This window comes from Carcharodon carcharias, chromosome 22 (genome assembly GCF_017639515.1).
Source record: "Carcharodon carcharias isolate sCarCar2 chromosome 22, sCarCar2.pri, whole genome shotgun sequence".
NCBI lineage: Eukaryota > Metazoa > Chordata > Chondrichthyes > Lamniformes > Lamnidae > Carcharodon > Carcharodon carcharias.
Window position 1 is genome coordinate 44,679,190 of NC_054488.1, and position 27,793 is coordinate 44,706,982.

A 27,793-nucleotide genomic window follows, 5' to 3' on the forward strand; every position below is an offset into this window, starting at 1 on the left:
TATCGACCAAACTCGATAACTCTCCATCGCTCAGTGCATTTATCCTTGTTTTAAAACAACTCAATTCAACAGTATGTCCAACCTGTGTTCTCCTCTCCTCTGGCAACCAGCTACTATTCATCATCCATTCCCGTCATTCCACTATTAGTGGCAATTTTCCACCATTATGCCCCTCACTATCTGGAAATCTTTGCTGAAACCATTCCCTTTTATTCATCACTACCTTCCTTAAAAAAACCTCCTAAAAACTCATCTGTTCAACTAGGTTTTTTTCCCCTCTTCCCACCTCCACCCCAACCCCCACCCCCAACCCCCAACCTCCCACCCCCCACAGTTTCTATCTCCCCGCCATCCCCTACCCCCAAACTACCACCCCTCCCACCACCCCCCCCGCCCCAACCACCACCACCACACCACACCCCCCCCCACCCCCCCCCCACCCCAATCAAATCTTCCTGTCTTTTGCTCGGCATTTCCATTCCCTCCTTGTCAACAACTCTTGGGAAATTCTTCCGTATAAGTTGATGTTCTCTGTTATGGCTGAATTCCAAACATATATGATACATTTTCTCAACCAGCCATCACAGGGTCCCCACTTTGGTTTTAATACCACTTCTTGCTCAGTTAATCCCTGCATCCATTATGCGCCCTACCGGTAAAGATTTGCTCACCATAACATATTCCCTATCTAACTCAAGTAGTTGGTTATAGGTGGAGACTCTGGCTAACAATCATTATAAAACTGGCGCTGAATTAAGTATTGATCAGTTATTAGTATTACCAACACTGCAGTGTAAAATGCCTGAATACAGTTCAGACCAATCAGAAAGCTGTTCTCTCCCACACATTGCCCTTCTTAATGAGCCACTTAAGATTCAACCCTTATAAAGGCAAAATGGCAGCACTAATGTGAAAGAGTAGGGACTGAGCAGGTTTCTGTTGTACTGTCAGATACACTGCAGCTGGAAGCCACTTGCTCAATGTGTGCAGCCAAAGTTGGAGCTGAATCTAGTAATTCCAGCTAATAATCTCACGAAAAGCATAGCTAGGATTCCTGAGAAGTTTCAGGGGGAGATGAAGCAATCTGCTTTCCTGCAATTTATTGGTGTACGTTTTTCTTCATCAGAGCAAGGGCTGAAAATAGAATATTTTCCTTTATGGGAAATAAACAGAATATTTTGTCAATAGCTGGAACCTTTCAGCCCACTTACAGTCTGCAGTCCTCCAAATCTACAGTAAATTCCTGGTCTGTAGCCCAGATTCCTAGCTTCGGACACCATTAAGAGAGTCCAGCTGAGAAGCTTAAACGAGGATATCAGCAACCTTTACTGAAAAACAGAAAAAAATGTCCAATCTATTTAAAGGCCCACAGATAAAATCGTTCAACTTTGAAAAATGTAATTTCTTAGAATGCGATTTTAAAAGCGATAATGAAAAAATTACGGTAAAGAATGGCAATCATGATCTTTTAAAATTTCTCAAGAAGTGAATGAGCCATTTAATTAATGCAAATGTCAAAAAGTATTTCAGTCAACTGTGGCTGTGCGGTATTTTGTGGTAAAAGAGCCAAGAACAAATGAAGAAGGCCAGAATTAGGGGATTCACAGAAGAGGAACCACTCCCACCCCCCCATTCACCCCTCCCAGTGTATGGTTGCCTGTCTTACTCATTCTGTCACAGCTGTAGTAATATTTCAAAATCCTCCCCTGGGTTAAAATACTAATTTTTCAGTGCACGTCTTCAGTTACAGAACGCTTCAGTCTCCCGTACAAAGTGAAACATGCTGTTGCTTTAATAATGCTCAATAATGTGTTTTTGGAGGGATAGGAATGCTCACAGCAGAGTTAAACATGAATGAATAAATATAAACATAACATTTTCTGCCTTAATTTCACCACATTTTTACTCACATCCTCTTTATTATTACAATTAGGAACGTCAGCCTGCAAGTGAATTCAAAGGCCCAGATTTTTGCTCCTGGGTCTGAGGCACAGAGGGGACGGGAGGGGCTGTGGGCTGGATTAGAAGTCAGGGCAGGAAACTCCGGAAGAACTGAGGAGGTTGCCAGGTGTGGAGGTGGATTGAGCAGAGGTCCTACCTCAGGGATGCAGCACTATGTGCAAAGTTTAAAAGTAAAGAATAAAGCATGAAACATCTCTCTGGTCCTCACCCCTCTCACGCCCCCCACACACTCTCCATGCCCCATCCATGCTAACTCATGCCTCCCACCCACCACCCTTTGCCCTTACACCCACCATGCCAACTCCTCTAGTATCCACCATAGGCAGATCTCACGACCCAAGCAGAGATGAGATAAAATAAAGTTCTATAAAGTAAAGTTCCAAGTGTCTTACAGACTTCAGTATATTGAAAAAACATTCTCATTCATAAAAGACCATTAGCCCATTTACTATATTTACATTCCTTCAACTAAATAAGGTCTTCTAACAACAAAAATTTCATTCAACTGCACAGTTCTTTATAACAACAAACATTGTAATTCATAGCAAAAACAAAAATACCTGGAAAAACTCAGCAGGTCTGACAGCATCTGCGGACAGGAATACAGTTAACGTTTCCAGTCCATCCGTATGGATTCGAAACGTTAACTGTGTTCCTCTCCACAGATGCTGTCAGACCGGCTGAGTTTTTCCAGGTATTTTTGTTTTTGTTTTGGATTTCCAGCATCCACAGATTCTTGCTTTTATCTTATTGTAATTCATAGTTCCACATCAAAGAGTCTATAGCCACTTGTAGCTGTCAATCAAACAGTGAAATGGATGCTTGTGAAATCATTATGCAGCACTAATGTAGTAATTGAAGTCCTCAGGTTGTGTCAACAGACAGAATGAAATAGCAGACAATCATTTTTTTAACCCTCCAGATTTTTTTTTCAAAGATTTAGAGGGCAAGACTTTTAAATGACTTGACAGCTTGACAGCTCCCATTGACAGTTCCTCGTGACGTTTTTGACAGGTCTTTTTGACAGGCGCTTCCAACAGTTCTGATACTTAATTTTGACAGTTCTGTTGACAGTTCCAAAGGGCTTTACAGTAATGAGTTCATGTACTTTTCATGCACATTCATGCCTACCTTTAACAATTCCAAAGGGCACTTACCTCCCCCAAAGGGGTAGCCTGGCTACTCAAATGAATCATTGAAGTTCAGACCTGTTCTTACCAGGTCTAATCTACACACTTCAGGTTTCACAGTCCAAGACTACCAAAATCTGTCTTCAGGGGAGGTAGCTAATGAGTTTTATGGCCAGCTGCCTCCATAAAATGTGCATGTGCGAAACGGACCCCGCCCCTGCAAAAATGGGAAGTGCCGTGGTCGAAGGCAGGATCTATCATTTTCGGGCAGTTCCATTATCTTGCCACAGCAGAGGGGCTCCCCATCATGGTGAAAATCTGGGCCAAGGCATTGCCTGGATCGGGTGTCCCCCTTCTCCAGGTTAGTTGAACAGCCCATCACCATTCACTATTTAGGTTCACACTCAAAAGAACAGTTATTGTGTCAAGGATCAGAATGACTATCAACATCCATGGAACAATATCCCAGAAAAGAGGGAGAGAAACAGAAGGGGGAGGGAAAGATTAATTTAGATTTATAAGTTATTAGATTTAAATTGAGAAGGTCACTAGCCTTGCATTCAATCCAACTGAACATCATTCTGAAATGTTTTGTATTTTTGATTATTGATTTTAAATACTTAATTTGGGCAGTACTCCAAGGCAGCACTGAGGGTGTGCTGCATTGTCTTACAAGTGAGACATCAAACTGAGGTTTCATGCACCTAAATTTGAGGAGTGACTGTGTGATAATAACTTAGTAAATAGCACCCAACAGGGATTCAGGTGACATTTTTAGTGGACCGTGGAATGCTCCATGAAGCAATCAGCCATGATTTCCAAAATCATTTGACAAAAAGGCCTAAACCAATGGGATTAAGGCTAAAACTTGAGAGCCTTTGTGGAAGGTTTGAGGTGGGAATAAGTACTAGTGGAGTGCCCAGGATTGGTGCTGAGATCACCTACTCTTTCAACTTTATCATAATAACTGGGGGATGAAGGTGCAAGAAGGCAGCTCACCACCACCTTGTCAAAGGCAATTAGGGATGGGCAATAAATGTTTGTCTACCCAGCAATGCCCACATCCCATGAATGAATTTTTTAAAATCCCATATGGATATGCAAAATGTGTGAGGGAACTGGAGCTTGGCCAATGCATCATTTCTGATTAAGAAGGTAAAGATAGATAACCCAGACAACAAGTGACCAGCCACGATAGCATCAATTATGTGTCAATCTGAGAATCTATAATTAGAAATCCATTGAACTGGCATCAAGAAATACATGCGTTATTCAAGGACAGCCAGCCAGGATATGTTAAAAGCGAGATGGATTGGGCACATTTAATAGTGTATTTTGAAGAAGTGACCAATTGGATAAAAGGAATGAAGCTGATGTAATATGTATAAAGTTTTAGAAGGAGTTCAATAAGATCTTCCATGGGAGGCACAGGTACATGTTAATAGTATAAGGAGAAATGTAGTAGAATGGATGGCAAGCTAATTTAGTAAACAACGGGCTTTTGGATGTTAATGTGTAGTACTGAGCTTACAGCAAGGTTGGAAGATTTGCTCCTAGCAATTAGAGTTGGGGCTGCTTTTGTTTTCAAGATATATACATATATATATATATATATATATATATATTAAAGTATTCGGATGCAGAGCAAAGGGGATAGATACATTGTTGAAATTTACTGATAACACCAAAGTTTCACAAATGACGAAGACAACTGGAAAAGGCATTAAGAGGAGCCAAAGAGATTAACAGAATGAATGTGGATGACAGACGCAATTATAATGCTGGGAAATGTAAGCCCTTTGGGAGGAATAATAAGGAAAGCCTATATATTACCAATACAAAAACAGGAAAGAGTGTGGACCTAAGGATATATAATTCCTTTAAAGTCTGAGCATGTGCTTAAAGATATAAAAATGCATAAAACTGGGGACAATGAATATACGAGCAAAGAGGTAAGGATCATTTTTGCGTGACCCATTATAGATGGGATTTGACAAGGGGTCATCAATTTAAGGCTGTCACTAAGAGAGGGAGGAGAAAAGTTAGGGGAAATTTCTTTATGTAAAGAATTGCTAGAGCATGAAATTCTTTGCCTCAGGAAATAGTTGAATCAGAGACCATTGAATATTTTAAGAGAAAAGCAGTTAAACATTTGAAACTAGGGAAGAGAAGGAGCCAAGGACAGAGAGCAGGGTAACAGGGTGTTATGTGCTCAAAGACTGCAGTCTTTTCCAGTGTAATGTCTTTATTGAACTGAAGGTATCATGGCTGCTCCCAGACATTCCAATATGACAAAGCTGGTCACATGGCTATGGCAAGCCAAAGGTAGTAATGATCGCATTTCAAAACCCAAACAATGGGATTAGTTTTCGATTGCTGATACAAAGGGCCAGATCACTTCCTTTTAAATTGTATGGTTCTATAAAATGTGTTCAGATAGCTATGGACAAGGTTGAGAGAGCTAAGAGCTTTAGTAGATAAAATAATCAATGCATCCTGTCACTGTGAGCCAGAGTTCATCAAAGTAGATAGAATGTTGAAACATATATCCAACTGTATAAGGAGGAAGTCATGTTCAAACTCCAATAATCTAGACAGAACACATCTCCAGTACCGAATCAAATTATGGAGACCGAGTCACAAGGGGGTCATGCAAGCATGGAGGAAGTGCAGAGAAGAACCACAAGGCTGGTTTTTAACTCGGAGTGGGATCAGTGACTGGGGTGGCATGATGGGTGGGGTGGGGTGGTGGGGGGGGGTGGAGGTAGGTGGTGGTGTGGTTGGCAGCAGAGAAAGTGACAAAGCTGGTAAGAATCGGTGGGAGCGGGAATTAGAGCGACAGGAGGCTGGGTCCCGTGGGGATGGTCATTTGCGATTAAGCCAACTGAGCAAGCCAAATCATAAAGCACCAAGTACATGTTTAGCTTTATGATCAGATAATCAAATGGTCTTGAGGAGGAAGTCAATAATTCAGGCTGGTATCCAAAATATCAATAGAAGGATCTGAACACTAATAGTGCTCAGACCAAGAAGGTTACATTTAGTGCCATAAACTCCAAGGGCAAATTCTTCTGCCTGTTGGGTGGGTGGGCCAGTCAGGAGTGGGCATGGAGCTGATCGCTGTCCGCAATCGGCTGCGCACCGACATTTTACATGGGTGGGCCAATTAAGGCCTGCCCAGCGTGACGCACGCCCGGTAGCGCTCGGATCTGCCTGTGCCTGTGGGGGGAGGAGGAGCATGCGCGCAAAATAGCCCAGAAATCTCCCTGAGGCACGGAGCTGCCTCAGGGAGATTAAGCGCAGTTTTAAAGTCTAAAAAAAAGAAAAAAAGAAAATTTTTCAGATGTGTCCCTTCATGTGACAGTGTCACATGAGCTGGGAGATGTTTATGAATTTTCATAAAATTTTTTATTTAATTAATAAAACCTTTAGGAAACCTCATCTGGCCCTTGGATGAGGATTCATACAAAACGCGAAGGCCGCTTGGGCTCTTCGCCTGCCCGCTAACCTTAAGGTCGGACGGGCAACCCTGACAATTTGTTTAATTGGTTTATCAATGACCTTAACAGGCCTTGGACAGTTCGGCGGGCGTACAGCCAACTTCGGTGCGGAAGATCAGAATGACGCACGGTGACATCAGGACACATGGCCAACGTCCCCCTGACACCACACGCCGAAGATAACATTCTCCCCCATGTCTCATCTTAACAGTAAACACAGGTAACTGGCTAAGGCCCTGCTCTAGTATGTTACAGCACTAGCCACAAAACAGGAAAGCTTTTTAAAGATTGTCCGCTAGTGCCTGTGTTGAGTCACAGATCTGCACTACTCCAAATGACACCTTGAATTCACTTCAAATTACCACTTTAGATACCACAGTACATTTGTTTAGTGTAAATCTTTGATGTAATAGTTCAGGCATACCACCAGAGGATAGGAAATTTTAAAACTGCAGGTTTTAAAAGTCTTCAGCCCCACTCCACTCCCACTACCTAATGTAACCACAAAGCAAATAAATCCTTAATTTCTCAGCACAAGTCATTGATTCACCCAAATATAAAAACAAAAAAAAACAGCGGATGCTGGAAATCCAAAACAAAAACAGAATTACCTGGAAAAACTCAGCAGGTCTGGCAGCATCGGCAGAGAAGAAAAGAGTTGACGTTTCGAGTCCTCATGACCCTTCGAAGGGTCATGAGGACTCGAAACATCAACTCTTTTCTTCTGCGCCGATGCTGCCAGACCTGCTGAGTTTTTCCAGGTAATTCTGTTTTTGTTTTGTTTATTGATTCACCCAACCCTAATGACGCTACACAGTAACCCTCAAAGAAAAATCAAGTGTTGCCCTTTTGCTGATGTTTCAGAGGTTAGCTTCCCTCCATGCAATGTTCTCCATCAGGTTCTCTCTGATCTCTTGTGACTTTCTCTTCATTTACACAGTCATCACTTATTCTGGTATCACTTATTTGGCTCTCACCTTTATTTTTGGTTTTGCCAAGGCAATGTTCCCTGCTCTGGGGCTCATACAGATAACAGTTTATTCTCAATATACTCACCATTTTTTAATTCATTCATGGGATGTGGGCATCACTGGCTAGGCCAGCATTTATTGCCCATCCCTAATTGCCCTTCACAAGTTGGTGGTGAGCTGTCTTCTAGTACCACTGCAGTCCAAGTGGTGTAGGTACAACCACAGCGCTGTTAGGGACGGAGTTCCAGGATTTTGACAGCGGCAGTGAAGGAACGGTGGTATATTTCCAAGTCAGGATGCTGAGTGATTTAGAGAGGAACTTCCAGGTGGTGGTGTTCCCATGCATCTGCTGTCCTTGTCCTTCTAGGTGGTAGTGGTTGTGGGCTTGGGAGGTGCTGTCTAGGGAGACTTGGTGAGTTCTGGTAGTGCATCTTGTAGATGGTGCACACTGCTGCCACTCTGTGTCGGTGGTGGAGGAAGTCAATGTTTGTGGATGGGCTGCTTTGTCTTGGATGGTGTCAAGCTTCTTGAGTGTTGTTGGAACAGCACTCATCCAGGCAAGTGGAGAGTGTTCCATCACACCCCTGACTTGTGCCTTGTAGATGGTGACAGGTTTTGGGGAGTCAGGAGGTGAGTTACTCGACACAGAATTCCAAGCCTCTGACCCGCTCTTGTAGCTACAGTATTTATATGGTTGGTCCAGTTCCATTTCTGGTCGATGATAACGCCCAGGATGTTGATGGTGCATCAAGGAACACAACAACCAGGGGGAAAGGAAAGAACAGTGCAACAACCAAGTATTTTTTTCTCTGGCCCTAATGACAACCCTTCAATACCTAGACCCAGGCTCCATCCAGCATATTTCTGAGCAGCGAAGTATCACATTCTAACTCCACCAATCCCATATCTGTAAGGTTGGCTCAATTTAAACATTATGATTAGATTTACATTCGGAAAAGAATGGGTTATACCCAGAAGGTGAGCATTTGTCGAAAGGTCAGTACCAGAGGACCTCGAAGGAGAGGAGGAAAACATTTCCAAATGTGGATAGACAAAAGAGGATTCCTAACCTGGCATCTTTGTGTTTGAATGGAGGAGAACAAGATGTCTGCACCGGTTTTCACCTTTAAGGAAGATCAGAAAATTATCAAGAGACTTTCTTGTAAGTTTTTCTGAACTAATTAATTAACTGGATGCCTCTATCTTTTGACAATTTCGCTGTGTCAGGTTTTTCTTAAATTAAAACCTCTTTCTCTCCTGATGATTTAGTTGGAAAAGACAAAGCATAGTGGAGCTAAATAGACCAAAATTTCTAGTTGCTGCTAAGTAGCTGATCTTAGCCACTAGCTGTAACAACTGGGAGATTTACAATTGACCTGATCATACACCTGGATGATAGCCGGAAAAGAAATCACTCTGATCATTCTCATTGACAGCTACAGGAAAGTGTGTAGAGTGAAGGACAAGTATAGGCTCAGTTGTGAATCTCCCAGAAGTAGAATAGTCTGTTGACAATTCTGCTATCATTATTGTGGGTCTTAGATGGGATTGCCCATGGTCTTGACTTAAGATTGTTCCTGCTGGAGGCAAGGCTGTTGGTAAACTCTATGTTTTATTGATCATAACACTAACAATATACAATACAGACTTAGCACGAGGCTCTGCATAGAACTATGGGCAGAATCTTCAGTTTGGCATGGAGGGCCCACCCCCGCTCGCCGACACATAAAATGATGCGTGGTGATGTCAGGCATGTGTCCCGATGTCAGGCATGCGTCCCGACGTCACCGTGCGTCATTCCAATCTTCAGTTCAACGGGCATGCACCAGAGTCGGCTGCATGCCCGCCAAACTGTCAAAGGCCTGTTAAGGCCATTAATTAACTAATCAAAGTGGTTGTCAGGGCTGCCCATCTAACCTTAAGGTTGGCGGGCGGCAGGCGAAGAGCCCAGGCGGACTTTGCATTTTTCATGAAACCTCATCCACGGGTGGGATGAGGTTCCATGAAGGGCTTATTAATTCAATAAAATGTTTCATGAAAATTCATAAACATGTCCCAGCTCATGTGACAATGTCACATGAGGGGACATGACTGAGTAATTTTTTTTTATTTTTTTCAATTTTTAATTCTGAACTTTATCTCCCTGAGGTAGCTCCGTGCCTCAAGGAGATTTCTGCGCTGTTCGCGCACATGCAGAAAGAGCGGAGGCCCCGACTCTCCCTCATCCCCCCTGCCCGCACGGGTAGCGCTGACCGCTTCCGGGTACGTGTCACAGCTACCTCGACTACAGCTCCTCACACCCCGCTTCCTGTAAGGACTCCATCCCATTCTCTCAGTTCCTTCGCCTCCGTCGCATCTGTTCTGATGATGCTACCTTCAAAAACAGTTCCTCTGACATGTCCTCCTTCTTCCTTAACCGAGGTTTTCCACCCACGGTCATTGACAGGGCCCTCAACCGTGTCCGGCCCATCTCCCGCGCATCCACCCTCACGCCTTCTCCTCCCTCCCAGAAACATGATAGGGTCCCCCTTGTCCTCACTTATCACCCCACCAGCCTCCGCATTCAAAGGATCATCCTCCGCCATTTCCGCCAACTCCAGCATGATGCCACTACCAAACACATCTTCTTTTCACCCCCCTATCGGCATTCCGTAGGGATCGCTCCGTCCGGGACACCCTGGTCACTCCTCCATCACCCCCTACTCCTCAACCCCCTCCTATGGCACCACCCCTTGCCCACGCAAAAGATGCAACACCTGCCCCTTCACTTCCTCTCTCCTCACCGTCCAAGGGCCCAGACACTCCTTTCAAGTGAAGCAGCATTTCACTTGCATTTCCCCCAACTTAGTCTACTGCATTCGTTGCTCCCAATGTGGTCTCCTCTACATTGGAGAGACCAAACGTAAACTGGGCGACTGCTTTGCAGAACACCTGCGGTCTGTCCGCAAGAATGACCCAAACCTCCCTGTCGCTTGCCATTTTAACACTCCACCCTGCTCTCTTGCCCACATGTCTGTCCTTGGCTTGCTGCATTGTTCCAGTGAAGCCCAACGCAAACTGGAGGAACAACACCTCATCTTCCGACTAGGCACTTTACAGCCTTCCGGACTGAATATTGAATTCAACAACTTTAGGTCGTGAGCTCCCTCCTCCATCCCCACCCCCTTTCTATTTCCCCCTTCCTTTTGTTTTTTTCCAATAAATCATATAGATTTTTCTTTTCCCACCTATTTCCATTATTTTTAAATATTTTTAAATCTTTTATGCTCCCCCCACCCCCACTAGAGCTATACCTTGAGTGCCCTACCATCCATTCTTAATTAGCACATTCGTTTAGATAATATCACCAACTTTAACACCTATGTGTTCTTTTGTTCTGTTGTTTGTGACATCTTTTGATGATCTGCTTCTATCACTGCTTGTTTGTCCCTACAACCACACCAACCCCCTCCACTTCTCTCTCTCTATCTCTCTCCCCCCCCCCCCCCCCCCCCACACACCTTAAACCAGCTTATATTTCAACTCTTTCTTGGACTCGAACTCAAGTTCTGTCGAAGGGTCATGAGGACTCGAAACGTCAACTCTTTTCTTTTCCGCCGATGCTGCCAGACCTGCTGAGTTTTTCCAGGTAATTCTGTTTTTGTTTTGGATTTCCAGCATCCGCGGTTTTTTTGTTTTTATCAGAGAATGGAGCTCTATCTGTAATCAGGCAGTGTTGAAAGACATTTAGCCATATTATTGGCATAGATCTCTAAATCGGAGATGGAATCTGAAATGGAGCAGGTCATTACCACACTGTACAGGAACAAGTGGAGTGTAACCACAAGGCTCACTCTCAACCTGGGATGAATCACATCAGCAATGTTTAGGCCTCAGGCTGGGCTGAAAAAGAAGCAAGACTTGAGGTTTTTCCCCTTTTTAGACAAACTCTAGCGCCTGTCCGCTCTAAGCTCAGCACTACAAGGAAGAAGATAGATGAATCATTTCAACTTTTAGTAGACTTTCAGGACGGTTTTACTTTCATTAATTCTGAATTAAGTAAATATGAAATCATAATTTACACGACTTTTGCAGAACTTACCAGCTGCTAACTCACTAGCTTGGGAAGATGGTGCATAGTGATAATGTCCACTGGACTGGTAATCCAAAGTCCCAAGCTCATGATGTGGGATACATGGGTTCAAATCCCACCACAGCAGCTTACTGGAATATAAATTCAGTTAATAAAATCTGGAATTGAAATTAATCTCAGTTTCAAGGTTGCCATAGCAATCATTGATTGTTGTGAAAACCCATCTTGTTCCCGAATGTCCCTTTAGGGAAGGAAATCTGCCATCCCTACCTGGTCTGGCCTACATGTGACTTCAGACCCACATCCGCAGCAATGTGGTTGATTCTTAACTGCCCTCTGAAGTGGCCTATCAAGCCACTCAATTCAAGGGTAATTAGGGATGGGCAACAAATGCTGACCTTGCCAGTGATGCCCTCATACCATGAAAAAATAAAATAAATTCTGTGGTGAAACTGTATTCATAACTCAACGTTGTTCAGTATAGTCCTCTTCTCACAGCAACACGAGTAGCTTTAAATTGAGGAGGTAAAGCGAAAAGGTGCACAATGAAATCTGAAAATTAAAACAGTAGAAGCTGGAAAGACAGCGGGTCCGTCAGCATTTGAAAGTGAAAGACCAGTTAACATTCTCATTGGGACCATTCGTCAGTATTAGTTACTTCACTTTTTTCTTTCAGGTGCTTACCAGCCAGCTGTGCATTTTCTATTTTTCGTTGGAACCAAAATTGGCCAATTGGCACAAGCCTCTGGAACTCTATTTTTTTGATGGGATCCCTTCCAACAACATACCCCAGTCAGTTCCTGGAAAATGCCAGAGGGAGTCTGATGTACATTCTCCCTAAAAGACTTGCAAAGTTTCATATCTTCAAACAATGGAATATTATAGAACTCATTTTACAGGGCGGAGTGGGAGAGGGCAGGTGTGGGGCCTCTGTTCCTGGAATGAAGCCTTGCTAGATAGGTGTGCAGGTCAAAGATATAACCCTAAGTGGGATCTTTCTGTAACCCTGTGCTCGATCTCATCCAGTGAGGCTTCACATTGGGAGTGCAGCTTCATAAATGCTTCCCATGTCATAGAATCATAAAATGATATAGCACAGAAGAAGACCATTCAGCCCATCATGCCTGTGTCAGCTCTTGGAAACAGCTATCTGATTAGTCCCATTCCTCTCCTTTATCCCCTCTGCCCTGCAAGATTTTCCTCTTAAATTTTTAAGTTGCTGGACTCAGCTTCACTAAAACCAAAAATGGTATGAACCAATGACTCAGCTGGTAAAAGCAGCATGCATCTGAACCACAGTCAGATCTGAAAAACGCATGTTCAAGTTAACTAACCTCAGCTAGAGCATTGGCATAATATTCCAATTAGCTTCAGTGCCACTGCATGAGCTAGAGAGGGGGGGGGAAATCAACTAGGTTTCTTGCTCCTTTAGTGATCCCAGCTGGACAATGCAAATGCCTGGACATCAGATGAAAACAGGTTTAAGCTTAGCTATGGTGCCTCTTAAAGTTGAATAGCCTGCCAATTTTCAATTGTCTACACTCACTTATGAAAAATGGCCCTGTTGGGCAATGTACTGGAGGACAAGTTGCACCAAGAACCACAAAAGTCAGATTTCAGGATAGGAAGAAGAGGAGAGGAACATATTAAAAGTAGGAGAATCCTGCTCTTTGAAGATATGTACAGAGTAGGGTTATCAACCTTCCTGGATTGGCCTGGAGTCTCCAGGACTTGAAGACCAATCTCCAGCTTAGAACTCTGTGCAACCCTGGAGAAAAATCATCAGGACAGTAAAAATTATTGTTCTTTTTCTTATTTTCTTTGAGCATTTCTCTTTACTAGATATAAAAGTATTTTAAAAGGGGATAAAAAGTGGCTGTTTGGCTGACAGTCAAGCATCACCGAATTGGGTAATGAGTCTTTTTGCTTTCCAATTGGCGTAAGAAGGCAGCATGTCACAAGGATTGATGTCTTGGCCGACTAATGGCTGGAGCATGGGAACAAGTCATGTGATGAAATCTCCAGGAATACATTTAATCACAGTTGGCAAACCTAGTACACAGCAAACACCAAGTACTTCCATCCAATTGATCGCCTTGTAATTGAACATCTTTTGATCAGTTGACTCTTTGAAGACTGCAAGTCATATTATTCCACTGAAATATAACTGAGTATCAAATCTAACAACTCTCAGGCCTGAATTTTCAGCTCGGTGGGCGGGCGAGATCAGCGGGCTCGAGAGCGGGCAGGAAACGGACTGCCGACCGCAACCAGCTCCCAACTGCGATTTTACGCTGGCCGGTCAATTAACGGCCAGCCAGACTGAAACACATGCTGGAAAGCTCAGCGCTGCCAGGGTGGGTGGGGGGGGGGGGGGGGGGGGGGGGCGCGGGAGGAGGGCGGGCGATGATGTTTCTGTGGGCGTGCGCTGAGAGAAAGCCCCCTGAAGGCAGGGAGCCTTCTCAGGGAGCCCCAGACCCGAAAACAATGAAAAAAAGCTTTGAAAATCAGGAAAGAAAATGTCCAAGCGTCACCTCCAGGCACCCGGACATAGAGACGATAAAAATTCCATCCATAGATTTAATTTTATTTAATAACAGAAACCTCATCCCGCCCTTGGATGAGGCTTCATGAAAAATGCAAAGTTGGACGGACCACGAAACATCAGAGCGCGGGATGAAGTCGGGACACTCGCCCGACGTCTTCTCGCGCAGTTTTATGCCCGATTGGGTCGGGCATGCGCCCACCCATGGGATGTAAAATTCTGCCCTTCCTTTACCAGCTGAATGGAGTTCCCTAATTTTACTCAGCCTCCAGCCTCCTCCAAAAAGCTGTTGAGACTAGTTGGTCAGCTAAACATTTACACTGAGATTGATAGATTTTTGTCAGGCAAGGGTATTAATGCTTTTGGAACCAGATCAAGTAGATGGAGTTACAATACAGAGCAGCCATGATCTAATTGAATGGAGGAATAGGCTCAAAGGGCTGAAAGGCCTACTCTTGTTCCTATGCTTCTTCTAAAGAAGCTAATAATGTTTTCAGGACCTTTATAGGATAGAACACAAGTACAGTCTCACTGAAAGCTTAGAGACTTTATCCAACAAGTAGCTGAGCCGTTACAGAGCTGGGAGGTCTGTGCTGTGTGGGCCTCACTGATCTCAGTCAAGGCAGCAATAGGAATGTTATAACAGTCACTATTGCCCAGGTTTTAACTGCAGGGAAGGGAGCTGACCAGGGTTCCTGCTGCAGACCATTGGCCTGTGACCTGCGACCCCACTGCAAAACCTCGGCATCAAGTTTCATTGTAAAACGCCAAGTAATTGGACTGCCCATCAAAAGAATGATCGCCTAGATAAACACCAGAGGACAACCAGCAAATCCAGGATCCTCGCCCCAGCAATCAGTCAATGCCTTTGGTGGGGGGAGGAGAGGGAACCAGCGAGGAAGGGAGAAAAATAACTTTTCCTGAAGAACTTCTTATGCTCAAGTCTGACTCCAACAAACTTGGCAAAGCTGGGGCTGTACTCCTCAAAGAGAGGGTCAAGGGGAGGTGTGATAGATGCATAAAATCACAAGGGGTCTAGACAACATAGATAGGGAGAAACTGTTCCCATTGGTGGAAGGGCTGAAGACCGAGGACACCAATTCAAGATGATTCACAAAAGAACCAAAGACAACATCAGGAAATACTGTTTTACACAGCGAGTGTCTAGTGTCTGAAATGCACTCTCTGAGAGTGCGGTGGAGAGTGGTTCAGTCATGGCTTTCAAAAAGGAACTGGATAAATATATGAAGAGAAAACAAATGGCAGGGTTACGAGAAATGGCAATGGGAGTGGGATTAGCTGAGTTGCTCTTGCGTGGAGTTGGCATTGTCACAGTGAGACGAATGACCTCCATGTGCTGAAAACATTCTATGATTCTAACTTCAAAATTCACCAAGTTGGCTTTGTGGACCAGCTGTAGTTGGAAGCCATTTGGACTTGCACAGGCAGGAGTGGCTCACAGGGCCATCAATTTCTATGCATCCGAATCAAGAAAGCGTTCCAATTAAGGAAGAAAGTAGCTGGTTTGGAGGTCAGGCCAAATCATGTGTAGCTGTAGTATCCTGACAGGCCCTAAACCTGTATTTCGGCTGAGACGTTGTCAGCTGTCTCTCTGTATAGAAGACCTTGGGTAGAATATTGCACTTGCCGGGCGAGCGCGCTCCCAACCCGAACGGTCTTAAAATGACGCATGATGATGCTAGGCGAGCGTCCCGATGTCATCGTACACTCGCGTGATATTTCGGTCGGCAGGCACACGCGGGAGTTGGCAGCGCGCCCGCCGATAATTAAACGGCTGAATAAGGAACTAATTGACTTAAATTTTTCGCTACCCGTCCGACCGTTCGGTTGGCGTAGCGGGCAAAAAGGCCAAGCGGCCTTTGCATTTTTGGCGAAACCTGATCCACGGGCGGGATGTGGTTTCGTCCAGCGATTTAAACAAATAAAAACTTTTTGCACTCATATTTTACATCCCTGCTCGTGTGACAGAGTCACATGAGCGGACACGTTTTCATTATTTTAAAATTCGTTATTTATATTGATAAAAATCTTCAGCTCCCTGAGACAGCTCAGTGCCTCAGGGAGCTTTAACCACGCACACACCCACCCACCCGCATGTGCGAACATCAGCGCGTGCGCTCCTGCTGCCCCCACCCCAGCTGGCTGGCCGTTAATTGGACAACTAGTGTGAAATCCAGGTCGGGGCCTAATCGCTTCATGACCACTCCTGGGCCTGTCTGCCGCACCCGCCTGACGAGGGCAAAATTCTGCCCCTCATATGGTTACAAGGTGGAGTTAGAGTTTGGGACTCAGCAAGGATTTTTCTAAAAATTTCACAATACATACGGTCCTAATTTGATGACTCACACTTCCCTTTGCTGAATTCATTCTCATTTAACCCAGAAACCTGGGATTCTTGAATCTATTTTGCTCACAGTCAATGTTTTATTTGACCTGTCAAATATACACAGATTCAGATGATCCAGCCGGAAGGTTTAATCAGATAGCGAATGGTCCTTAGTGAAGGTGAATCAAACCTACAACCAGTTCTGACATGAAACTAGGTCTGGTAATGAGCCCCTGATTAATTTCACTTTCATCTAAGTAGATTTTTATCACTTATGTAAGATGGATAAAACTAAAGCCAACAGTGCGACAGATTCCATGGGCTGGAAATTGGATTGCGTCCGAACTGCCAAACTGTTCCACTGGTGTCTTTAGGAGAATACCAGCATGCTGCTGGCAACTATTGCACCCCCAGACGCAGCTGGCTGGTTGGGGGAGTTCTGGGATGCTGGCCAAGTTCCTCAGATGAGCCTGGCAGAGGGGATGGGGAGACAATTGAGGTGATGGCGGAGGGAATTGAGGTGGGAGGGGGGTGAGGGGCTTTATCATGCTTCGTTCATGGGATGTAAGCATTGAAGGCAAGGTCAGAATTTATTTCCCTTGAGAATGTTGCGTTGACTGCCTGTGCCCCCACCACTGTGGTACCCGGAGCCCAGCAGATGCACGAAGGCAGAATCTCAGTTGCCAACCGGGGAAGGTGTGGTGGGAGGGGGTGGTGGTCAGTGCTCCAGGATCAATCTAACATCCCCCCTTCCCCTCCTCCAATCCCCCTCCCCCCCCCATGGAGCAGCCATGCCTACATGACCACAGCTCTAGCCAAAGGCAGCCCTGTGAAGGGAATTCCCCTCCACAATGGTGGCCCTGCAGCTGTGACCATTTTTTAAATAAAGATTTGTTAAAAGGGTTGAGAGGGCATCTCAAGATGAAGACTCTCAATCTCACTGTCCCTCTCTCTCTCTCTTAACTGAGCGGCAGGCTGCAGTCCCCTCAGTGTTGGAGGGCCTGGTCTTCCAGCTTCAAGAGTTCACCCGCCATCCTTTATTGGATGGCGCGCATGGCCTCTGGCCATTAATAGGCCAATATTTCCAAAATTGTGTTGGCTGACTGTTGCCAACACGAACACGAGACTGGGACCTGGTCCCGGATTTGATTCCGACGTTGGAATCCTGAAGCCAGAAGGAAAATCCAGCCCTCCCATCAGTGTCATTGGAGTTCCTCCCATTTCCGCAAAATTCTGGTTATTATTTTGATTTCAATGAGCGTTAACAACCAGCACCCACCCCACCAATACTTGGTTCAACATTTGTCACGTGATAATTTTGGACTCTCCTTCAGTATAGTCACTGTCACAGGGAGAGTGTGCTTGATAGAGGTGAACATCTTTGCCCTGCCTTTGGAAATGATGAGCAAACAGAGCTGTGGCACTCAAAGAGTTAAAGGCATGCAACTATTTCTACACACAGCCCTGGTTTTAATTTATATCACCCCACCCAACTTCTTCCCACAAGATCATTCTCACTGCCCTTCAGCCAGCCGGGCAGTTTGACTTGCACCCCAGATGTCTCCACAGCTTCTGCAAACACTGGCCTATTATTAAGCAGGAAACCCCAAGCTGATCTGACGGTTTAGCTGATCCAAGTGGAATGTAACCCATGCTGAGTTAGCACATCCCAGTCAGAGTGGCACTGGAGATGTGACATCTGCCCTCAGCTTCTCTGGGTCAGGGAAGAATAAAACATTTGTGCGACTTGTCGGTGTGGATGTGGGGGTATTGGATCAAGAGAAGACTGAACTCAGCCACGATTCCCCCATGGTTGAATAGTCACAGACTGTTCACTGAGTAAAGAAAGACTCACATTTATATAACATATTGCGCAAACTCTGAATGTCGCAAAGTGCTCCGAAACCAAAGTAATCATTTTTGGTGCAGTTCTTGCTGTTTTGTAGGTGAAGACAGCAGAGAATTTGTGCATAGCAAGGTCCCAGAAACATCAATGAGATGGATGACCTGTTTTAGCCAAGTCTGATAAAGAATATAGGCCAGGGCACCAGGAAAACTCAGTTCTCTTCTTCAGTAAAATGCTGTGGGATTTCTCATGTCCATCTCAATGTGCAGACCAGTTAACATTTCACCCAGTCGACAAAAGGTTCAACAATGCAATCCTCCATCAGGAATAAACTGATTCCTGCCTTAGTTATTTTTAAATTATTTATTCTTTCACGTGATGTGGGCATTGCTGACCTGTCTAGTATTTGTTGCCCATTCCTAACTGTTCTTGAGAAGGTGGTGGTGAGTCACCTCCCTGGACCACTCAGTCCATGTGGTGTAGGTACACCCACAGTGCCGTTAGGAAGGGACTTCCAAGATTTGGACCCAGCGACAGTGGAGGAACAGCGAAATGTTTCCAAGTCAGGATGTCATGTGGCTTGGAGGGGAACATGCAGGTTGTGGTGTTCCCAGCTGCCCTCGTGGAGGCTGTGGGTTTGGAAGGTGCTGGTGAGCTGCTGCTGGGCATCTTGTAGATGGTACACACTGCCGCCACTGTGCACTGGTGGTGGAGGGGGTGAACGTTTAAGGTGGTGGATGGGGTGCAAATCTTGGATTGTATCAAGCTTCTTGGGTGTTGTTGGAGCTGCACTCATCCAGGCAAGTGGAGTGTGTTTTATCACACTCCTGACTTGGGCCCTGTAGGTGGTGGATATGAATGAGAGCTGTCATTTGGCCAGAGGGTAACTGCTGCCCATGAGTCCTTGGCCCTCCAACAATCAGCAGGGGTGAAACATGAAAAGAAAAGAAATACAATCAGTCTACGCAGAGTGAGTGAGTCAGGCAACATGAGCAAGACGCAGACTCCTCATCAGCACAATACCTCACCAGCAGACTAATTTAGTAATGATACAATTCATTGCAGCTGAGGCTGGTACACAGATTGAAATGTCGTATTGCTGGTTTGCAAAGCATGCGTTGCTACTGCTGATGGGTGGGCTCCTTCTAGAAAGATGCATTTGTTACTTAATTTAAAAGATCTTCATTTCCTGGTATAGGCATTACCTTCCTTACAGACCGCAGCATGAGCGAGACTAAACTTGGCAGACAGAGGAGCACTCTGCAAATGTTGTAGCGCTGCTGATGTTAATGTTTCTACAGTCAGCTTCCCCTCAGGGCATCCTCAGTGAATGACATTATGTAGGAGCTGCTGTTCCACCAGCAGCAAATGAAATCCCAGGAGTTGTAGGGGCTGCACAGCCACATCTGTACATCAGAGGAGCGGGTTGGGGGGAGGGAGGGGGGGGGCGGTGGGGGAGCGGGGGGATGGGGGGAAGCATGCATGGCAGCAGCTGGGCACCAAGAGACACGAGGCAGCAGGTACAATTACAGGAGAACCGCTGTCAAAAAAAACCACAAAGCCTGGACTTGCAAAGGGACAGGGTCATACAGGTGACAGCTAGGAATAAATAGAAATAGATTAACCCTTTAATTATATAAAGCACTGTCAACTTAATACATTTTTGCAGCAAAGTGACACTTTAGAAACTGATTTTTATTGATGGTTAGGCGAACTAGGAACAGGAGAAGGCCATTGAGACAGCCCAGTTTCTGACAGGCTTTCTGTGTTCCAGTGGAAATGGCCTCAGTCTCTCCTCATGTTCTAATTTCCCAGGCACAGCCCAGTCTCTTTAAGGTTGACAAGTGGTTGCATGTCCACCTATTCTAAAGGATGCTTTGCTTCTGTGCAGCCTATTTGTTCCCTGTGAGGCACATTCCCGATTGCTGCAAGGTCACACATCCATGCAGCTTAAAGGGAACGTTGTTCAAAACTATATTTTCCAATTCCATTCTTTTTGTTTCTATCACATGCCTATTGTTAGTTGCACTGCTGCCTCTGAATCAGAAGGTCAAGTGTTCAAGATCCACTCTGGACGCTTCAGCACACAATCTAGCCCGACACATCAGTGCAGCAGCAAGGGTGCATTGCACAGGCTGAGATGCCAACTTTTTAATGAGACATTAAACCAAAGCCCTTCTTGCTCTCTCAACTGGATGGAAAAAAAATTCCATAATTTTCAGAGAAGACCATGGAAGATCCCCTGGTGTCCTATGTTAATCCAATCCCAAACCCCTGTTGGTGAAGTATGAAGCTGGACACTAATATTTTTCTTGATCATGGGTTTATTCACAGAATGCAGCAATATGTGTCTGCTTCCTACCTACCACCCCAGTGTCCCACCAGCCTCTCTTTATGCTCTTTTAAAACTAATAAACTAACAAATAGACTCATTAATTGAAAGCCCCTTAAAGGGGCACTTTAACAAAAAACAAAACTTTAGAAGGAAACTTAATTAATTACATTAAAATGTTATTTCTGAGGCCGGCAAAGCACTCCAGCCCCTGCGGAGCCCAACAGGTGCGCAAAGCCTCAAGCACACCAGTCGGCACCACACGATCCCTCTCCAGGACACCTGGGCATGAAAGTAGCCACAGAATAGGGGCAGAGTATTGGTTCTATGGCCGGCTGCCTGGGCCAGTTATTGGTCACCTTGGCCAGGCCCAGACCCGCAAGGAGGTCCTCCAGTCTGCATTCCCCAACCGCACCACAGTCTTTCTTTATAAGTGCTCTAAGTACTAAGTTGATCAATGCCCTTGACCTGTGTATCTTAACAATATAATTCGCATGCCATTGACATACTAGCCAACCTTTATCCCTCAATTAATATCACTAAAAGAGATTATCTGATCATTAATCTCATCATTGTTTGTGGAATCAGTACTGATAGATTAGATCGAGGTTTAATGATGTTTACCAGAAACAATCTGCAATTCTCATACAAGTCTAAGGCAAGTAACTTTTCTTCATTTTCACCCTTCCGATTATTCCAATAATGACGGCCCAGAGCTTCCAGTGGAGTGGCAATTGAGTCAGGTTGCTACTCCACTCATAATTACTTACCTTGCAATCCGGCCACTCCTATCTCACCCGACCTTCCAACCCGGGGTTGGGGGGGAGGGGGAGGGGGAGGGGGGAGGATGGGGGGGGTGGGGGTGGGTGGTGGGGTGAGATCTGTGCGGAACAGTGGGTTCCCGAGGCCTACAGTTGAGGGCAGCTCAGCTAAGGCAAGTAAGCCACGCCCCTTTTTTACTGTCCAGTCGGGCCTTGGTGGGGGCTCCTGTCAGACCTGGGGGTGGGGTGGTGGTCGGGTCAAGTCGGGTTGGGCTGTGGTGGGGGGGGAGAGTGGGTCAGGTCGGGTCGGGCTAGGTCGGGCCAGATGCAGTGGGGGAGGGTCGGGTTGGGAAGGAGGGTAGTCGGTGGGTGGGAAGGGGGGGCGCTAGTGGGGGTTGGGGGAGTCCCATGGGTGGTTGGAAATGTAGTGGGGGCTGGGCACGTTTCTCAATACATGCAGCCCAGGACTGCTCCGGTGAAGATATGGCCCTAAAAGCCAAGAAGAGTGCAGCCTCCCTGATTCAGTGATCCCTGGGATGCCCTCTAGATGCCATGGAGGCCCTGCGATGTCCTCCACCTCCGCTCTGGGCGCAGGAGGCCCATCAGTCTCACAAATCCGGCTTGGGAGACTGTGGCGGAGGTGGTCAGTACCAATGCCGCACACAAGAGGTCAGCCATCCAGTGCACCGATCTGAACCCCCTCCCTCTCAGGCCCGGCCTGACCTCCACCCCTGTGGGGGATGGGGGGATTAGTTGGGGTTGGTAATGAAGGGGGGTGGTCGGAGGTGCGGGAGTCCCATGGGGTGGTCGGGAGGGTAGTGGGGGTGGCTGGGGGTGGATGGGGTTGGGTGGGGGGAGTTCCCATAGGGGGGTTGGGGGGATGTAGTGGATGGTGGGGGCGAGTCCCATGGGGTAGTTTAGTGTTATAGTTACACAGGAGCTAGAAATGGTTTTGGTTCTTTTAACATTTTCAGACTAACTATTGCTGAGAGACAGTCGGAACCATCTGAAGTTTGCAATTTAAAACATGTTTTCAATGGTTTCCAGTGCAGGGCAATTACCCAAAGGAAATTTAAACTCCCCGGGCAATTGCCGTGCAATCCTTACCTAGGATATTCCGGTTGGGGGGAGGGTTCCCCAACACATCTATGGAGTATCCCTCAGATACACTGTCCTGCAGCTCGGAAGTTACAGGCCAATATCTTCACTTTTTTCTGGGGTGGGGGGAATTGGTAAAGAATTTAAAGAGCAGAGAGTACTGTGAAACAAAGAGCAAGTCACATTTGAACTGTCTGTCTAGTGTATAGGTGACATAGGAGAAAACAGGCACTAAACATTAGCTGAAAAAGTTAGGAGGCTATCGAATGTAGTTGAAAGAAGGAGGTTTGAAAAAGGCTTTTGACAGTGGGGAGAGAGACCGAATCTCTGGTCAGAATTTTACGACAGTGGGTTTTTACATTCCTGCTGAGTCAATGGAGTTTATGGCTCACCATATTTTACAGCCCCAACCCCTCCATGACAGGGCTGTAAAATTCCAGCCTCTGATTCTTAAAGGGAAACTCAATGCTCACTACAGAAAGAGCGCCATAACAGTGTAACGATTGCCTGACAAAGTACACGCATTTCCCACAGAACATGACCTAGCATTACAGTCTCTAATTCAATAGTAGAATAGCAAATTGCCAGTAAGAGAGCCTATGATGCAAGGTGGCCAGGGAATTGGAAACACTCTTTCACATACTCAGCTGTGTATCTCCTGATGGAGTAAATTGACTCCAAGCAGAGCCACAGTCAACCCATCTGTCTCTCTATTGACAACTCAAGGTCCAGTTACTCATATCATCATGAAACACATTAACATCTTTTAAACCTTCAATGATAACTTTTTGTACTTTTGAAGCATTTTGTATATTGCATTTTTTTTCTTTGTCCTTTTATATTACATCTCTGGTTCCCTAACCCCTCCCCTGAAGGTGTTGGTTACATTCTGCAGTGTGATTCCATAGACCTCTTTGCTTGCTGCTCAAATAGTCAACCAGCAACTAATGGCAGACTATTTATTGAATTATAGTATACACTACTTATTTTTAATGCATTATGATTTAACTGTAGTTATGCTAATTCATCATTCTAAAGGAGGAAGAAGAGTTCTGAACTGCACAAGTTGGACATTGGACTCCAGCCTGCACATACCCAATAGTCTTTATATTCATGTGAAACTGTCACCACATCAAATTGGGATTTTGTTTCAGAAAAATGGAGTGTTAGGAGCCATTTGCGATAAGATTTTCTTCATTCTTTGCCACAAGTGTCTGTGCATGGAGTGAATATACGATGCTGGATGGAGACAGAGGGGAATCAATTGCCTGTGATTGCTACTGGCTTTTACTGTTGTGCAGGCTGAAAATTCCAATAGATTTTGTCTTGGTCCGAGTTAGGAAGCAATTCATCAATCAGTTTCCACCTCCCGTCAGCCTGGGTGATAGAAATAATTAATATTGATTGCTAATATTGATTACTGGGCAGTTGACAAAGGCTCTGGGATTCCCTCCCAGACGTTTGCAAAATGTAAAAGCTCTGAGTTCAAAGTGAGGCACTGAATTTCATCCCGGGCTTCGGGACACCAATATTGGGCTACAAAGTGGTTCCTAAGCCCACACTTGCAGCAGCAGAACCGGCTCGGCAACTTTACCACAACTGGCCTCCTAATTGAGCATGGCAGGTGGGCTCCAGATGGTGCCAGCCCAATTAGAGGGTCTGCAGCGCTGAAGGCCTAGCAGCCTGAATGAGAAAGGTGGGCGCTGCTGAGGTAGGCAGGGGACCTCAAGGGCATTTCAATGGAGGTGCCCTTGGGCAGCCAGGTAAAAATTAAAATCTAGGGGGCCAAGAGCAGTAGGCTCATGGGATGGAGGGGAACCCCATCCAAGGGGATCATTAGAGCCATGAGGGCTGCCTTTCCTGCCCACACCTCCCCTGTGAGATATGTAGCCTCCAGCTCTGATAGGCATCCCGCCAGCTGTAACAGAGAGGCCACCTCATGAAGCTGGTGGTCTCTACAGGTGAGCAGCAAAATGCCGGCAGCCCCTGTACGATGGCCCATAAATGGCGTCCTAATTATGCCAATTGGATGTCTGCCTCTGTGGAATGGGCAGTCAATCCACCTCTGGGCCCACCATTTGTCCACTGCTGGGAAACCTCAGCAGTGGGGCAGTGACAGGGGGATATCCCAAAGGGGCACACTGCTATTTTACCAGCCCCCTCGCCTCTGTTCCCATCACCTGAGGGCTGGTAAAAATTCAGCCCCTGTTTTTAGAAGCTCTTCAGACCTGGTTCATTTGCTGCAGTTCTTCATTATGTCTTTGGTTCATTTGTTTAAACTAAGATTCTTTGTTGCAGCAATGAGATAGACCGTTGTTGAGGTTGAAGTAACAACATCAAAACATTTGTACGGAACAATTGGGCTAAATGTCAAAGAGCTCCAAAAATTGGAATATTTAATTATTCTGAGCTCAGCAACAAGTTTAAAGTATAAGTACTGTATTTGATGAATAAATGTAAGCTTTACAATAAATACAAATCTTAGTTTAATCCTAAGCTACAATATCCAATTCGCTTCAACATAAAGTTGCATTTTGGTTTGCGGGTGGCACTGCTAGACCTGCCTACACATTATGCCTTGCAGAGAACATAAACAATGAGATTTGGGAGAGAAAAACCTTGAATTATAAGAAAAGCAAAATACTGCTGATGCTTGAAACAGAATCCCTTTTTATCCCTGAATGATTACAACTGTTCCGTTAACCCACCTCACATGCAATACTGAAGGCAAATGTTCACAGAGAGAAAGGAGACCATCATTTCTGTTTTGCGCTGATTTGCTGTAGGACCAGTATTGGGAATCTCTTGCATTTCTAAGCATCTTGTCCCTGGTCCCTTCTGTGTGAGCTTACTCTAGGATCTTAACCTTATGTTGTGGGCAGCAATAATTCCCTTTTTTGCTCTTGACTAAGATGAATGAAATGGGATGGGTGACATCAAATGAATCATATTGTTTCACAATTGCTACTCCTAGTCTGCTAATGGCTAGATTCTTCGCTAATTCATTGTCCTGGATAAACATCTCATTAAATCTGCAATGACATTGAACTGTCTCCTCAACGACAGTGAATGCCACATCGCAATGGTTCACAGTCAAAAGTGCTTAATATTTGTATGCTGATACCATATGGTGCATAAAGGTTCAGGATAGAAGCCATGTCAACTTTCATGGAGCCCAAAGAGTTGTGCAGTAGAAAACTAACCCCACACCAAGATGAATAATGAAGATGCACTAATTTAGATTACTCACCCTTGCTATCTTCAACAGAGTATTAAATTTACATGTCTGGTGTTTATATAATAAAATGGCATAACTATATTCAATTCCATGAAGTTCTTCTAAAGAGGATCACATTCCTTCACAGAATGAAGTAGCTTAGCCAAAAAAAACTCAATAAGTTGTTCTATTTTCAAGTTTGAGATCATTTTTCAGCTGATGATTATTAACGTGTTCAATCCCTCCTGAATTTTAAGTGCTATGTCAATAAGACATGAAAAGAAATCAAAACAGTATGCATCAAAACTTTATTTTGCTATTTTAAAATGGACTTCTGCTAACCCACAAACTGGCTGCTACAGGTTGCATGACCCACAAGATTGCCCATCTGTTCTGGAAGGTTCCAACAGAGACTACAAGAACAATAGAGTTCCACTCCAATCCTTGTGGAACCTCACACCCCATTATAAGACAATATAATCACAAAACTTAGCAACTAGCAGATGAACTGGCTCCCCCAGCTAGGATGATAACAAAGACAGAGACACTGAAACTTGTTACATCTGAAGAAGTGTTAGCAGCCACCATTTTGCTCCTAAGCAAAACAATGAATTTTGGCCAGAAGCACAGAAACTGCTCACAAGGTTGCAATTAACTCACTCATGGGTCATGTCACATGACCCCAAGCTTCTAGCCTTTTTGATCATTTTAACATTACTTTTCTAGCCTCACAGCTTAGACTGATGTTTTAGCCCCAACCAGAAAGAACTCTAGCAGCCCAGCTAGCCAAGCAGCTGGCCACCATCTCTCAATTCCTTGAAGCCTGTGATTTTAAAAGTCTCTGATCATCGCCTGCCAAGTGATCTAGCATAGAAAACCTTTCATACAGCACATTATTCATTTCAAGGATTTTCGTGTTGTTGCCTCAAACCAGCAACTCATCTGGACTGAACTCTGCCACAAAGAAAATACCCTCTGGACTTTGACTTCTCGGACTCTGTAAATCACGTGAACTCATATTAATTTCTGTGGTTCCTTTACTGTTGTTGCCCACAGTTGTAAATCTTACACTTTTCTATTCCCCCTTACTGTGTGTGCCTGCATGTGTGTGAGACATTGCGCACACTCTCCCAGCCCCCCCGAATGTGAATAAACTAACCTTCTGAGTTAATCATAGTGCCAGTTTGCTGCAAGTTATTATTAAATTGGATCACACAAACTAAAGGTTTGTAGAAACATGCCACAGCCTACATTAAAAATAATTCACAAACACCTCTGCTTAAGGACAGATAGGGAGAGGGTGAAGAAATTCAGTTTCTCCCTCTGCTGTCCGTAATATAAGACAATAAGTCTTGCTCAGTTATCCTGGTTATAGATGGGTGACAGTGAACAATATAGAATCATCGAATGGTTACAGCACAGAAGAAAGACATTCAGAGCCTAAAGTTCAGCCGGTGCCAGCCCCCCACCCCACCCGACTCCTGCCTTCTCCCCCAAAACCCTGCATATACATCCTTTTAGATAATAATCCAATTCCCTCTTGAATGCCTCGATTGAATCTGCCTCCACTACACGCTCAGACTGCCTATTCCAGATCCTAACCACTCACTGCATTAAAAAGTTTTTCCTCATGTTACCGTTGCTTCTTCTGCCAATTTCCTTAAATCTGTGCCCTTTGATTCTTGATGTTTCCATCAATCACTGTTTCTCCCTATCTACTCTGTCCAGGCCCCTTGTGATTTTGAATATCTCCATAAATTCCAACGGATTTCAAAATTCCAGAAGCCATTTTTGTCATCCTCTAATTCTTCTTTGAAGGTTCAAAATGTTTTTATGCCTGGCTTATTTTTCAAAGTGATCTATTTTAATATGGGTCTGTATTGTTTATCCAGTAGATCCACACAACCTCCTACACGCGTACCCATATACATACCCTCTCGAGTCACCAGACTTGGTCACAATCATCGTTTTTCACTCAGCTTCCTTGACACCATACACAGTTGTCTGTTTGA

The 27,793-nt window shown here is 45.0% G+C and overlaps 1 long non-coding RNA gene across 1 annotated transcript; it reads right to left on the reverse strand.

Moving 5' to 3' along the window:
• Window positions 1–1,219: 1,219 nt before the first annotated feature.
• LOC121293602 lies at window positions 1,220–27,793 on the reverse strand. Its single transcript, XR_005946567.1, has 3 exons — window positions 27,715–27,793; window positions 8,634–8,687; window positions 1,220–1,328 (listed from the first exon to the last, which is right to left on the reverse strand). It is a non-coding gene; the product is annotated as an uncharacterized LOC121293602 (long non-coding RNA).